We start from the raw sequence: 14,869 nt of genomic DNA, 5'->3' as shown, positions 1-14,869 counted from the left end.
CTGCACCAAATTTTGCAACAAGTGTAAAAGAAATGGTCATAGCGCGGCGAAGTGTGAGGTCTACGGACCAGGGGTTAATAGAACGAAAGGAACAAATGGTGTCGGAACGAGTAATGGCGGAGCAAGTAGTGTCGGAGCAAGTTATGCCAATGTAGTTTGTTATAAATGTGGAAAACCTGGCCACATTATTAGAAATTGCCCGAACCAGGAGAACACGAATGGACAAGGCCGCGGAAGAGTTTTCAATATTAATGCGGCAGAGGCACAGGAAGACCCGGAGCTTGTTACGGGTACGTTTCTTATTGACAATAAATCTGCTTACGTTTTATTTGATTCGGGTGCGGATAGAAGCTATATGAGTAGAGATTTTTGTGCTAAATTAAGTTGTCCATTGACGCCTTTGGATAGTAAATTTTTACTCGAATTATCAAATGGTAAATTAATTTCAGCAGATAATATATGTCGGAATCGAGAAATTAAACTGGTTAGCGAAACATTTAAGATTGATTTGATACCAGTAGAGTTAGGGAGTTTTGATGTGATAATCAGTATGGACTGGTTGAAAGAAGTGAAAGCAGAGATTGTTTGTTACAAAAATGCAATTCGCATTATACGAGAAAAAGGAAAACCCTTAATGGTGTACGGAGATAAGGGCAACACGAAACTACATCTTATTAGTAATTTGAAGGCACAAAAACTAATAAGAAAAGGTTGCTATGCTGTTCTAGCACACGTCGAGAAAGTACAAACTGAAGAAAAGAGCATCAATGATGTTCCCATTGCAAAAGAATTTCCCGATGTATTTCCGAAAGAATTACCGGGATTACCCCCACATCGATCCGTTGAATTTCAAATAGATCTTGTACCAGGAGCTGCACCAATAGCTCGTGCTCCTTACAGACTCGCACCCAGTGAGATGAAAGAACTGCAAAGCCAATTACAAGAACTTTTAGAGCGTGGTTTCATTCGACCAAGCACATCACCGTGGGGAGCTCCTGTTTTGTTTGTCAAGAAGAAAGATGGTACATTCAGGTTATGTATCGACTACCGAGAGTTGAACAAACTTACCATCAAGAACCGCTACCCACTACCGAGAATCGACGACTTATTTGATCAACTACAAGGCTCGTCTGTTTATTCAAAGATTGACTTACGTTCCGGGTATCATCAAATGCGGGTGAAAGAAGATGATATTCCAAAGACTGCTTTCAGAACACGTTACGGTCATTATGAGTTTATGGTCATGCCATTTGGTTTAACTAATGCACCAGCTGTGTTCATGGACCTTATGAACCGAGTGTGTGGACCATACCTTGACAAGTTTGTCATTGTTTTCATTGATGACATACTTATTTACTCAAAGAATGACCAAGAACATGGTAAACATTTGAGAAAGGTGTTAGAAGTATTGAGGAAAGAAGAATTGTACACTAAGTTTTCAAAGTGTGCATTTTGGTTGGAAGAAGTTCAATTCCTCGGTCACATAGTGAACAAAGAAGGTATTAAGGTGGATCCAGCAAAGATAGAAACTGTTGAAAAGTGGGAAACCCCGAAAACTCCGAAACACATACGCCAGTTTTTAGGACTAGCTGGTTACTACAGAAGGTTCATCCAAGACTTTTCCAGAATAGCAAAACCCTTGACTGCATTAACGCATAAAGGGAAGAAATTTGAATGGAATGATGAACAAGAGAAAGCGTTTCAGTTATTGAAGAAAAAGCTAACTACGGCACCTATATTGTCATTGCCTGAAGGGAATGATGATTTTGTGATTTATTGTGACGCATCAAAGCAAGGTCTCGGTTGTGTATTAATGCAACGAACGAAGGTGATTGCTTATGCGTCTAGACAATTGAAGATTCACGAACAAAATTATACGACGTATGATTTGGAATTAGGCGCGGTTGTTTTTGCATTAAAGACTCGGAGGCACTACTTATATGGGGTCAAAAGTATTATATATACCGACCACAAAAGTCTTCAACACATATTTAATCAGAAACAACTGAATATGAGGCAGCGTAGGTGGATTGAATTATTGAATGATTACGACTTTGAGATTCGTTACCACCCAGGGAAGGCAAATGTGGTAGCCGATGCCTTGAGCAGGAAGGACAGAGAACCCATTCGAGTAAAATCTATGAATATAATGATTCATAATAACCTTACTACTCAAATAAAGGAGGCGCAACAAGGAGTTTTAAAAGAGGGAAATTTAAAGGATGAAATACCCAAAGGATCGGAGAAACATCTTAATATTCGGGAAGACGGAACCCGGTATAGGGATGAAAGGATTTGGGTACCAAAATTTGGAGATATGAGAGAAATGGTACTTAGAGAAGCTCATAAAACCAGATACTCAATACATCCTGGAACGGGGAAGATGTACAAGGATCTCAAGAAACATTTTTGGTGGCCGGGTATGAAAGCCGATGTTGCTAAATACGTAGGAGAATGTTTGACGTGTTCTAAGGTCAAAGCTGAGCATCAGAAACCATCAGGTCTACTTCAACAACCCGAAATCCCAGAATGGAAATGGGAAAACATTACCATGGATTTCATCACTAAATTGCCAAGGACTGCAAGTGGTTTTGATACTATTTGGGTAATAGTTGATCGTCTCACCAAATCAGCACACTTCCTGCCAATAAGAGAAGATGACAAGATGGAGAAGTTAGCACGACTGTATTTGAAGGAAGTCGTCTCCAGACATGGAATACCAATCTCTATTATCTCTGATAGGGATGGCAGATTTATTTCAAGATTCTGGCAGACATTACAGCAAGCATTAGGAACTCGTCTAGACATGAGTACTGCCTATCATCCACAAACTGATGGGCAAAGCGAAAGGACGATACAAACGCTTGAAGACATGCTACGAGCATGTGTTATTGATTTCGGAAACAGTTGGGATCGACATCTACCGTTAGCAGAATTTTCCTACAACAACAGCTACCATTCAAGCATTGAGATGGCGCCGTTTGAAGCACTTTATGGTAGAAAGTGCAGGTCTCCGATTTGTTGGAGTGAATTGGGGGATAGACAGATTACGGGTCCGGAGATTATACAAGAAACTACCAAGAAGATCATCCAAATTCAACAACGGTTGAAAACCGCCCAAAGTCGACAAAAGAGCTACGCTGACATTAAAAGAAAAGATATAGAATTTGAAATTGGAGAGATGGTCATGCTTAAAGTTGCACCTTGGAAAGGCGTTGTTCGATTTGGTAAACGAGGGAAATTAAATCCAAGGTATATTGGACCATTCAAGATTATTGATCGTGTCGGACCAGTAGCTTACCGACTAGAGTTACCTCAACAACTCGCGGCTGTACATAACACTTTCCACGTTTCGAATTTGAAGAAATGTTTTGCTAAAGAAGATCTCACTATTCCGTTAGATGAAATCCAAATCAACAAAAAACTTCAATTCATCGAAGAACCCGTCGAAATAATGGATCGTGAGGTTAAAAGACTTAAGCAAAACAAGATACCAATTGTTAAGGTTTGATGGAATGCTCGTAGAGGACCCGAGTTCACCTGGGAGCGTGAAGATCAGATGAAGAAGAAATACCCGCATCTATTTCTAGAAGATTCGTCAACACCTTCAACAGTTTAAAATTTCGGGACGAAATTTATTTAACGGGTAGGTACTGTAGTGACCCGAACTTTTCCATGTTTATATATATTAATTGAGATTGATATTTACATGATTAAATGTTTCCAACATGTTAAGCAATCAAACTTGTTAAGACTTGATTAATTGAAATATGTTTCATATAGACAATTGACCACCCAAGTTGACCGGTGATTCACGAACGTTAAAACTTGTAAAAACTATATGATGACATATATATGGATATATATATAGTTAACATGATACTATGATAAGTAAACATATCATTAAGTATATTAACAATGAACTACATATGTAAAAACAAGACTACTAACTTAATGATTTTTAAACGAGACATATATGTAACGATTATCGTTGTAAAGACGTTTAATGTATATATATCATATTAAGAGATATTCATACATGATAATATCATGATAATATAATAATTTAAAATTTCATTTGATATTATAAACATTGGGTTAACAACATTTAACAAGATCGTTAACCTAAAGGTTTCAAAACAACACCTACATGTAACGACTAACGATGACTTAACGAATCAGTTAAAATGTATATACATGTAGTGTTTTAATATGTATTTATACAATTTTGGAAGACTTCAATACACTTATCAAAATACTTCTACTTAACAAAAATGCTTACAATTACATCCTCGTTCAGTTTCATCAACAATTCTACTCGTATGCACCCGTATTCGTACTCGTACAATACACAGCTTTTAGATGTATGTACTATTGGTATATACACTCCAATGATCAGCTCTTAGCAGCCCATGTGAGTCACCTAACACATGTGGGAACCATCATTTGGCAACTAGCAAGAAATATCTCATAAAATTACAAAAATATGAGTAATCATTCATGACTTATTTACATGAAAACAAAATCACATATCCTTTATATCTAATCCATACACCAACGACCAAAAACACCTACAAACACTTTCATTCTTCAATTTTCTTCATCTAATTGATCTCTCTCAAGTTCTATCTTCAAGTTCTAAGTGTTCTTCATATATTCTACAAGTTCTAGTTACATAAAATCAAGAATACTTTCAAGTTTGCTAGCTCACTTCCAATCTTGTAAGGTGATCATCCAACCTCAAGAAATCTTTGTTTCTTACAGTAGGTTATCATTCTAATACAAGGTAATAATCATATTCAAACTTTGGTTCAATTTCTATAACTATAACAATCTTATTTCAAGTGATGATCTTACTTGAACTTGTTTTCGTGTCATGATTCTGCTTCAAGAACTTCGAGCCATCCAAGGATCCATTGAAGCTAGATCCATTTTTCTCTTTTCCAGTAGGTTTATCCAAGGAACTTAAGGTAGTAATGATGTTCATAACATCATTCGATTCATACATATAAAGCTATCTTATTCGAAGGTTTAAACTTGTAATCACTAGAACATAGTTTAGTTAATTCTAAACTTGTTCGCAAACAAAAGTTAATCCTTCTAACTTGACTTTTAAAATCAACTAAACACATGTTCTATATCTATATGATATGCTAACTTAATGATTTAAAACCTGGAAACACGAAAAACACCGTAAAACCGGATTTACGCCGTCGTAGTAACACCGCGGGCTGTTTTGGGTTAGTTAATTAAAAACTATGATAAACTTTGATTTAAAAGTTGTTATTCTGAGAAAATGATTGTTATTATGAACATGAAACTATATCCAAAAATTATGGTTAAACTCAAAGTGGAAGTATGTTTTCTAAAATGGTCATCTAGACGTCGTTCTTTCGACTGAAATGACTACCTTTACAAAAACGACTTGTAACTTATTTTTCCGACTATAAACCTATACTTTTTCTGTTTAGATTCATAAAATAGAGTTCAATATGAAACCATAGCAATTTGATTCACTCAAAACGGATTTAAAATGAAGAAGTTATGGGTAAAACAAGATTGGATAATTTTTCTCATTTTAGCTACGTGAAAATTGGTAACAAATCTATTCCAACCATAACTTAATCAACTTGTATTGTATATTATGTAATCTTGAGATACCATAGACACGTATACAATGTTTTGACCTATCATGTCGACACATCTATATATATTTCGGAACAACCATAGACACTCTATATGTGAATGTTGGAGTTAGCTATACAGGGTTGAGGTTGATTCCAAAATATATATAGTTTGAGTTGTGATCAATACTGAGATACGTATACACTGGGTCGTGAATTGATTCAAGATAATATTTATCAATTAATTTCTGTACATCTAACTGTGGACAACTAGTTGTAGGTTACTAACGAGGACAGCTGACTTAATAAACTTAAAACATCAAAATATATTAAAAGTGTTGTAAATATATTTTGAACATACTTTGATATATATGTATATATTGTTATAGGTTCGTGAATCAACCAGTGGCCAAGTCTTACTTCCCGATGAAGTAAAAATCTGTGAAAGTGAGTTTCATTTGCCTTTTTACCCTTTATATTTTTGGGCTGAGAATACATGCGCAATTTTTATAAATGATTTACAAAATAGACACAAGTACGTGAAACTACATTCTATGGTTGAATTATCGAAATCGAATATGCCCCTTTTTATTAAGTCTGGTAATCTAAGAATTAGGGAACAGACACCCTAATTGACGCGAATCCTAAAGATAGATCTATTGGGCCTAACAAACCCCATCCAAAGTACCGGATGCTTTAGTACTTCGAAATTTATATCATATCCGAAGGGTGTCCCGGAATGATGGGGATATTCTTATATATGCATCTTGTTATTGTCGGTTACCAGGTGTCCACCATATGAATGATTTTTATCTCTATGTATGGGATGTGTATTGAAATATGAAATCTTGTGGTCTATTATTATGATTTGATATATATAGGTTAAACCTATAACTCACCAACATTTTTGTTGACGTTTTAAGCATGTTTATTCTCAGGTGATTATTAAGAGCTTCCGCTGTCGCATACTTAAATAAGGACGAGATTTGGAGTCCATGTTTGTATGATATTGTGTAAAAACTGCATTTCAAGAAACTTATTTTGTTGTAACATATTTGTATTGTAATACATTATGTAATGGTCGTGTGTAAACAGGATATTTTAGATTATCATTATTTGATAATCTACGTAAAGTTTTTTTTTAAACCTTTATTGATGAAATAAAGGTTATGGTTTGTTTTAAAATGAATGCAGTCTTTGAAAAACGTCTCATATAGAGGTCAAAACCTCGCAACGAAATCAATTAATATGGAACGTTTTTAATCAATAAGAACGGGACATTTCAGTAGTGTCTAGTGGAGTTGGTGCCACATCATCCTTACTAAACTCGGGATTTGAATTTTCTAATTCATTAGTCTTTCGTTTCTTTCCTAGTTCGAACTTGTCTTTTGTAATTTCCTGTATTTCTTCCTCGGGTTCACTTTCCTCCTCGGGTTCACTTTCCTCCTCGGGTTCACTTTCCTCCTCGGGTTCACTTTCCTCCTCGGGTTCACTTTCCGGGTTCTCTATAGTCGGTTCATCCGGAATTTGTGAGTCTTCCCCAAAGATATTATTTTCGTCATCGGATAGGTTAATGACTGAAACGCCATCTGAAGATTCTGATTCGGAGTCGCTGAATGTGATAATAAGTTTCGAGCCCGACATCTATCACATAACAACTAACCCATTAGTACTACATAATATTTACATATAAATTTTAACCAACAATGATAAGCAATGGTTTTTAAATCAGACCCGGTCAAAGTCCATACTTACTAATGTATCCTAACGACTTATCAGTTAGACACACTAATGCAAACCTGGTTCGCTAAGACCACCGCTCTGATACCACATGTCATAACCCGTCCTTAACCATAAGAACGTGTTAGATAACGTATGATTTCATTGCGAGGTATTGACCTCTATATGCGACATTTTTAAAAGAATAACTGCATTTATTTTACATTACAAACCATAACTCTTATGATAATACAAGCTTTAGACAATATAAAGATGATTATCGTTTAGCGATAATCTTAGACTTACAAACTTTACATGTGATGATAACAATACGATTTCTAGCATATTTTACATTACAAATCCTCCGATATGCAGTTTTATTTTTGACACAAATATGCATACTCAAGATCTTGTTTAAATTCAACATGTTGCAGCGGAAGCTTCTAATTATCACCTGAGAATGAACATGCTTAAAACATCAACATAAAGTTGGTGAGATATAGGTTTAATGCCGGCAGCAATATATATATAGACCACAAGATTTCATATATAAACATTTTAATAAAAATATTCTAAGTGGTTGAGCACTTGGTAACCATACTTAACATTTAATCACGTCGCATATTCCCTTTATTATGAAATCTTACTACACCGTACCAAGTGTAGTTACGAAACGAAGTACTGTGCAACCGTTGAATACTGGTCGTCCAGTCCGGTTGGGGTTGTCAGGCCCGATAGATCTATCAACAGGATTCGCGTTTACAATACCGCTGTAAATAATAGTTACCAAGCTACAGGGAAGTATGCCAGTGGTACAACTCAACGTAGAATATATTTTTCAGTTACTTGTGTCCATAACGTAAAACATAGAATACATGTATTCTCATCCCGAAATACTTAGAGTTTAAAAGTGGGACTATATACTCACTTTTGTCTTGAAGATATGTAATTTCGACTTGGTCTCCGATTGATATCACGAATCTATCCATATATAATATATCAATACCTTTTCTTTTTAAAAAAATCGTCACATATATATACTTGTTATACTTTTAATACTTTTAATAATTCCTTAGTCCGTAGTTAGCAGCTCGATGTTAGTAATTCAATTTTAATGGTTCATTTTTAGGTGTTTAATAAACCCCCAATGAAATAAATAAAACCCCCATCGAATATGTATTGGTCGAGATTAATCTTGACCCACGGTACCGGTGTTGTCAAATGACGTGTTGCGTACATAAAGTACCGGTGTTGTCAAATGACGTGTTGCGTACAATCATGGGATCTTATGATTAATCTTCTCGTATTGTTTACGGGTGATCCTGAACCATATAAAATTAAATTATGAGTACATATATATAAAATATCATGTTATTTTAAAAAGATGTGATTTATTTAATTTTTCTCCAATTATTTTCGTGACTAAACAAGTCTTGGATATCCGATTTTGTTTTGGTCATAGTTTCTTCGTTACAACTCCGTTTTCGTTGGTTCAACTTGCCACTTCCTTGGATCGAGTCCCTCTTTAAGAATATGAACTGTAAATACCTTAGTTTGTATTCGAAATCACAGGTCAAAGGTCAAACTTTGGTGAAACTTATGAAGTTAATCATTTTTGTTACAAAAATATCATTTAATGGCCATTTTTCTAAAAACACTTATACTTTGAATTAAATCATGAAATTTTTATGTGTTAACATATTCATAAGAAATATCATTTTTCCAGAATATAAACCTCCAATTCAAAGTTCAAGATGGTTTTTAATTATCCAACCCCAAACAGCCCCCGGTTGCACTCCGACGTCGTAAAAACAGTTTTTAAGGTGTTCTTTGAAAAACCAAGTTATACCTTGTTAAATTAGCATTTATTTATGTTATATTACAGGTCTTGAAGTATTTTAAAAGTTAAGTTAGAAGGATCTATTTAGTTTGCAAACACGTTTGAAAACATTCAAACTATGTTCTTGTTGTTAAAATTTTATACCACAAAATAAGATAGCTATATATATATGAATCGAATAAGGTTATGAACAAAGTTACTACCTCAAGTTACTTGGACAAGATTGCTGTAAAAGAGAAGTAAAAAATCTAGAACCAAAAGAGTGATGGAGTTGGATGAAAGATTGGAAGTAAACTTGTGTTCTTGAAAGGATTCTTGAAGTGTTTTTGTAAGGTTTTTCTTATGGTGTTTAAGTGATGTTTTTATGGCTAGATCTTCATGGATACTAGCTGAATGGTTATGGAGTTTCTTAAGAGTGTGTTTTTAGTTAAAGAAATGTGTAGTAAAATGAAAATGGAATGGAGTATAAATGGTGGTGTAAAAGGTGTATAAGTTTGTAATTTTGTGAAAAAATCTTTTAATCATGTGAAATTGTCATACTAGATAACAAAAGTAGTTACCTTATACATAAGGCATTGAACAAGGGCTGGTTGGTGGTGATTTGATGTATATATACCAATAGTAAATACGTATAGAGGTTAGGTATGATACGAGTACATATACTCTAGATATACGTATAGAAAATCTTGTGAAAAATGGAATGAGAATTCAAATATAGCTATCTTTTGTGAATATACTTATATTGTTTTATGTATTTAAGTCTTGAAAATTGATTAAATACATTACATATACGATATATGTATAAACATTATATGTTATAAGTATTTATGTCAAATAACGTTACGTATGGTTATCGTTTTGAAAACTTAAGTTAGTAGTTTCAAAATATACTTATAACTTATTGTCATAACCCGTCCTTAACCATAAGAACGTGTTAGATAACGTATGATTTCATTGCGAGGTATTGACCTCTATATGCGACATTTTTAAAAGAGAAACTGCATATATTATACATTACAAACCATAACCATTATTTTTGTTACAAGCTTTAGACAATAAAAAGATGATTATCGTTTAGCGATAATCTTCGACTTACAAACTTTACATATAATGATAACAACACGATTTCGAGCATATTTTACAACACAAATCCTTGGGTATGCAGTTTTATTTTTGACACAAATATGCGTACGCAAGATCCTGCTCAAATTCAACATAATGCAGCGGAAGCTTTAGTAATCACCTGAGAATAGACATGTTTTAAAAGGTCAACATAAAGTTGGTGAGATATAGGTTTAATGCCGGCAGCAATATATATATATAGACCACAAGATTTCGTATATAAACAGTTTAATAAAAATATTCTAAGTGGTTGAGCACTTGGTAACCATACTTAACATTTAATCACGTCGCATATTCCCTTTATTATGAAATTTTACTACACCGTACCAAGTGTAGTCACGAAACGAAGTACTGTGCAACCGTTGAATACTGGTCGTCCAGTCCGGTTGGGGTTGTCAGGCCCGATAGATCTATCAACAGGATTCGCGTTTACAATACCGCTGTAAATAACAGTTACCAAGCTACAGGGAAGTATGCCAGTGGTACAACTCAACGTAGAATATATTTTTCAGTTACTTGTGTCCATAACGTAAAACATAAAATACATGTATTCTCATCCCGAAATATTTAGAGTTTAAAAGTGGGACTATATACTCACTTTCGTCTTGAAGATATATATATAATTTGACTTGGTCTCCGGTTGATATCACGAACCTATCCATATATAATATATCAATACCTTTTCTTTTTAAACAAACGTCACATATATATACTTGTTATACTTTTAATACTTTGAATAATTCCTTAGTCCGTAGTTAGCAGTTCGTTGTTAGTAATTCAATTTTAATGGTTCATTTTTAGATGTTTAATATACCCGCAATGAAATAAATAAAACCCCCAACGAAATAAACAAAACCCCATCGTATATGTATTGGTCGAGATTAATCTTGACCCATGGTACCGGTGTTGTCAAATGACGTGTTGCGTACATAAAGTACCGGTGTTGTCAAATGACGTGTTGCGTACAATCATGGGATCTTATGATTAATCTTCTCGTGTTGTTTACGGGTGATCCTGAACCATATAAAATTGAATTATAAGTACATATATATAAAATATCATGTTAACTTAAAAAGATGTGATTTATTTAATTTTTTTTTCCCAATTATTTTCGTGGCTAAACTAGTCTTGGATATCCGATTTTGTTTCGGTCATAGTTTCTTCGTTACAACTCCGTTTTCGTTGATTCAACTTGCCATCTCCTTGGATCGAGTCCCTCTTTAAGACTATGAACTGTAAATACCTTAGTTTGTATTCAAAATCACACGGCATAGGTCAAACTTTAGTGAAACTTATGAAGTTAATCATTTTCCATCATGTAAACAACCTCAAATGATTATTTTTCTAAAAATACTTATACTTTGAGTTAAATCATGAAATTTTTATGTGTTATCATATTCATAGTAAAAATCATTTTTCCAGAAAATAAACCTCCAATTCAAAGTTTAAGATGGTTTTTAATTATCCAACCCAAAACAGCCCCCGGTTGCACTCCGACGTCGTAAATTCAGTTTTTAAGGTGTTCTTTGAAAAACCAAGTTATACCTTGTTAAGTTAGCATATAATTAAGATATGTTACAGGTCTTGAAGTATTTTAAAAGTTAAGTTAGAAGGATCTATTTAGTTTGCGAACAAGTTTGAAATCATTCAAACTATGTTCTAGTTTATAAACTCTTATATATATAGCTTTAAATATATGAATTGAAAAAGAGTTGAAGTAGAGTTTTTACCTCAAGTTTAAAATGTAAAGTTGCTGGAAAGAAGTAGTAAAATAAAAGTTGAGAGAGTTCTTGCAAGTGTGTGTGAAAATTGGAAGTAAAATTTGGAAAATGAATGTGTAAAAATGAGTTAGAAATGGTGCTTATTTATAGGCTTGAAAATTTGGTTTTTAGTGAAAATATCTAAGATAAGTTAAAATTTATTATGTCATGAATGACATATTATTCCAATAATTGAAGATTTCTATTGGTATATACCAATAGTAAATACTTCTAGAAGCTGTGTATAGTACCCTAGATATACGTATAGGATTATTGAGGAAACGGAACGAGAATTCAAATATAACTATCTTTTGTAAATATACTTATATTGTTTTATGTATAAAAGCCCTTTAAAAATGATTAAATACATTACTTATACGATATATGTATAAACATTATAAATCATCAGTATTTATGTCAAATAACGTTACGTAGGTTATTGTTTTGAAAACTTAAGTTAGTAGTTTCAAAATATACTTATGACTTTTTGTTATTAATACAAAATGAGATATTAAAACATCCTAGATCATGTTAAATATGTATGTATAATTATCATATATTGTATAGTTCGTGATATCATCGGTCAAACTAGACGGTCAAACGTTGTGTAAAACTCTTTTCAAAAACATAAGTCTCAACAATTTGGATTGCTTATCATGTTGGTAAGGTTTAATTTATGTAAATATTAATCTCATAAGTATAGAACGATCGGAAAAGTGCGGGTCGTTACAGTACCTACCCGTTAAATAAATTTCGTCCCGAAATTTTAAAATTGTACCTATTTTGCGTCATCGAGAAACAAGTGTGGATACTTTTGTTTCATCTGATCCTCTCGTTCCCAAGTAAACTCAGGACCTCTTCGAGCATTCCAACGAACCTTAACGATTGGTATGTTGCTCTGCTTGAGCTGTTTAACTTCACGATCCATGATTTCGATTGGTTCTTCGATGAATTGTAGTTTCTCATCGACATGGATTTCTTCAAGAGGAATGGTGAGGTCTTCCTTTGCAAGACACTTCTTAAGGTTTGAGACGTGAAAGGTATTGTGTACTCCGGCGAGTTGTTGCGGTAACTCGAGTCGATAAGCTACCGGTCCAATGCGTTCGATGATCTTGAACGGGCCTACATATCTTGGGTTCAGTTTACCTCTTTTACCGAAACGTATTACACCTTTCCAAGGTGACACCTTTAGCATAACCATGTCCCCAATCTGAAACTCTAATGGTTTCCTTCGGACATCGGCGTAGCTCTTTTGGCGACTTCGGGCTGTTTTCAATCTCTCCTTGATTTGTACTATCTTCTCAGTCGTTTCGTGTATGATCTCGGGACCAGTTAATTGTCGATCTCCTACTTCATTCCAACAGATAGGAGATCTACACTTCCTTCCATACAATGCTTCGAATGGTGCAGCTTTAATGCTTGCATGATAACTATTATTATACGAAAATTCTGCTAACGGTAGATACTTATCCCATCCGTTTCCAAAATCGATCACACATGCCCTGAGCATGTCTTCAAGAGTCTGAATCGTTCTTTCACTCTGCCCGTCAGTTTGCGGATGATATGCGGTACTCATATCTAAACGAGTTCCTAGTGCCTCCTGCAGTGATTGCCAGAACTTTGAGGTAAATCTACTATCACGATCGGATATAATGGAAATAGGTATTCCATGCCTTGAAACAATTTCCTTTATATACAATCGTAATAGTTTCTTCATTCTATCCGTTTCCTTTATAGGCAAGAAATGGGCAGATTTGGTAAGACGATCAACAATCACCCAAATGGTGTCGTATCCCCAGGCAGTCTTTGGTAACTTCGTGATGAAATCCATGGTAATACCATCCCATTTCCATTCTGGGATTTCTGGTTGTTGAAGTAACCCTGATGGTTTCTGGTGTTCTGCCTTGACCTTGGAACAAGTTAAACACTCCCCAACATATGTTGCAACGTCTGTCTTTAAGTTAGGCCACCAATAATGTGTCTTAAGATCTTGATACATCTTTCCAACTCCAGGATGTATCGAGTATCTTGTCTTATGTGCCTCGTTCAATATCAACTTCCTTAATCCACCCAACTTCGGTACCCAAATACGGTTTGCAAAATATCGAATTCCATCTTCCCGTATAACGAGTTGCTTCTCATACTTCTTCATTATTTCATTTCCTATATTTTCTTTAGTAAGTGCTTCTCGTTGAACTTCTTTGATTTGTGAGTTGAGATTCATGCGAATTTTTATGTTCATCGCTCGTACTCGAATTGGTTCTCGTTCCTTTCTGCTTAATGCGTCAGCCACCACATTCGCTTTCCCGGGATGATAACGAATTTCACAATCATAGTCGTTTATTAACTCGACCCACCTACGTTGCCTCATGTTCAGCTGTTTCTGATCAAAAATATGTTGAAGACTTTTATGATCAGTAAACACAGTGCATCTAACCCCATATAAGTAGTGTCTCCATATCTTTAACGCAAACACGACTGCTCCCAGTTCTAGATCATGCGTCGTATAATTCCGCTCGTGAATCTTCAATTGTCGAGATGCGTATGCAATAACTTTCTTTCGTTGCATAAGAACACAACCAAAACCTTGTCGCGAAGCGTCACAATATATTTCAAAATCATCGTTCCCTTCAGGTAACGATAAAATAGGCGCCGTAGTTAACTTCTTCTTCAGTAATTGAAATGCGTTCTCCTGCTCCGAGGTCCATTCGTATTTCTTCCCTTTTTGCGTTAATGCTGTCAACGGCTTAGCTATTCGGGAAAAATCTTGAATAAACCTTCTATAATAACCGGCTAAACCCAAA

This window comes from Rutidosis leptorrhynchoides, chromosome 11 (genome assembly GCF_046630445.1).
Source record: "Rutidosis leptorrhynchoides isolate AG116_Rl617_1_P2 chromosome 11, CSIRO_AGI_Rlap_v1, whole genome shotgun sequence".
NCBI lineage: Eukaryota > Viridiplantae > Streptophyta > Magnoliopsida > Asterales > Asteraceae > Rutidosis > Rutidosis leptorrhynchoides.
The sequence above is the reverse complement of the archived record's forward strand: the minus strand, read 5'-3'. Positions refer to the sequence as shown.